Source organism: Octodon degus, unplaced genomic scaffold (assembly GCF_000260255.1).
Source record: "Octodon degus isolate 3935 unplaced genomic scaffold, OctDeg1.0 scaffold00122, whole genome shotgun sequence".
NCBI classification, from domain to species: Eukaryota; Metazoa; Chordata; class Mammalia; order Rodentia; family Octodontidae; genus Octodon; species Octodon degus.
The window spans coordinates 302,140-304,913 of record NW_004524698.1 but is presented as its reverse complement, the minus strand read 5'-3'; positions in this window follow the sequence as shown (position 1 = coordinate 304,913).

The window sequence follows — 2,774 nt, the reverse complement described above, 5'->3', positions numbered from 1 at the left end:
GATTTAGGCTATTAAGCTTAACCTCACTATCTCACTGCATTTCAAACATCTTAGGCATAATAAGCTAACACTCTTCCTAACACTGACACTAACATTAATCCTAACAGTAACCTACCACTAATCCTAACCCTAACACTAAATCCTAACACTAACCCTAACGCTAAAACTACATTCTAACCCTAAGCCTAACACTAATGTTAATGTTTGCACTAATACTAACAGTATGCTAATGCTAACCCTAACCCTAACATTAACCCTAAACCTAAATACTAACTGAAACATTAACCCTAACCCTAACTCTATCCAACCCTAAGCCTATCCTAATGCTAACCATCACCATAACACTAACCCTAACACTATCCTAACCCTAATCCTAATCCTAAATCTCAGCCTTATTCCTAACCATTACCCTAACCCTAACTCTCACTCTATCCTAAACCTAGCCCTAACCTTCACACCAACCCTAACACTATCCTAACCCAAAGGCTAACTATAACACTAAACTTACCCTGAAACCTAACACTGACACTATCCCTAACTCTAAACCTAACATTAAACCCTAAATCATAACACTAAATCATAACTCTAAACTTAAACCTATCCCTAAGTGTAACCCTAACACTAACCCTAACTTTATTCAAACTGTAACCCAAACCATACCCCTAAATCTTCACCTAAATCCTGACCCTAACCCTAAAACTAGCCCTATCAATACCCTAACCCTAACTCTAACCCTAACCCTAACTCTAAACCCAAACCTAACCTTAAACCTAACCTTAACACTAATCCTAACTCTAACTTTAACCCTAAATCCTAAACCTAAACATAAACCTGACTCTAACCCTAAATCATAACTCTATCTCTTACCCTAAATCCTAACCATAACCCTAACACTAACCCTATCTCTAACACTAAGAGTAAATCCTAATCATATCTCTAACACTAAACCTCACCCTAACTCTATCCTCACCCTCACCCTAACACAAACTCTGACACTAACTCTAACATGATCCTAACAAAAACCTAATCATAACAATAAACCTAACCTTTAATCCTAATCCTAAATCTTACCCTAACTCTAAAAATATCCCTAACCCTCCCCCTAAATCTATGCTAACCATAATCCTAACTCTAACCCTAAATCTAACACTAAATCCTAACCTTAAACGTAACCATAATTGTAACCTTAACCCTACCAGTAACTCTATTTTCAACCTAATCTGCAGCCTTACACTAACACTAATACTAAATTCTAACCCTAATTATAACCTTAGCTGTAACTCTATTCTAAATCTGACTGTAATCCTTTCCCTAATGCTAACCCTAAACATAATCATAAACCTAATCTTAACCCTAACTCTAACTCTATTGTAAACCTAATCCTAACCCTAACCCTAACGCAAACCCTAAATTCTAACCCAAAGTCCAATCTTATCCTGACCATAACCCTAAACCTAACCCTAACATTAAACCTAACTCTAACACTGTCCTAAGCCTAATCCTAACACTAACACTACACCTAAGCCTAAATCATAAATTAACACTAAACTTAACCCTAAATCTAAGTCCTAACTCTAACAGTCACGCTATCCTAACACTAGCACTAAACCTAAAACTAATACTAACCTTTACAATATCCTACAACTAACACTAAAACTGTATTACTAACATTAAATCCTAAAACTAGCCATACACTAAAATTAATCATAACCCTAACCCTAACAATAACTTTACCCTAACATTAAACTTAACCTTAAACATAACACTAAACCTAACCCTGAATCCTGAACCTAATCCTGATCCTAACCCTAAGTCCAAATGGTAAGCTTAACTCTATCCTAACTCTTGCATGGACCCTAACATTAACACTAACCCTAACAATATTCTACTGCTAAAAATAAACCTAACCCTAAAACTAAATTCCAACCCTAACCATAACCCTAACCTTATCGCCCAACCTAACCATAATTGTAACTCTAACCCTAACCCTAACCCTAACTCTATCACAACCCTAACTCTAACACTAGCTCACACCCTAAATTCTCAATCTAAAAACAACCCTATCCTAACCATAACCCTAAACATAACACTAACACTAACCTTAACACTGTCCTAAGTTTTACCCTAACACAAACACAAACTTAAACCTAAATCCAAAACCTAACCCTAAACCTAACCCTAACCATAAATACTAACCCTAACACTAACACTATCCTAACGCTAGCACTAAACCTAACAATAATACTAACCCTAACACTATCCTACTCATAACATTAATAGTAACCCTAACTCTAATACTAAATCCTAACTCGCCATAGTACTAACCCTAACTGTAACCCAAACCCTAACACTAACTTTATCCTAACAATAACCTTAACACTAAACCTAACATGAAACCTAAACCTAATCCTGAGCCTAACACTGATCCAAATCCTAAGTTCAAATGGTAACCCTAATACTATCCTAACTCTTGCTCTGACCCTAACACTAACACTAACCTTACACTGTCCTACCACTAACACCCTTACACTAAATCCTAACACTAACCCTAACCCTATCTCCATCCAAATCTTTTTTTTCTTTTTAAAATAATTTTATTGAGAAACAAATATCAATGAGACAGTTTCAAATCTGATTACTAGCACAGTTTCAATATTTAATGCATTGCATATTGTTGTCTTAGTGGTTATTCATTGTACAAGATGCGGACATGATAACCTGTCCACAAACACTATTAGAACAAATCTTTCTATTCATTGAATTAAGAGAGTAGC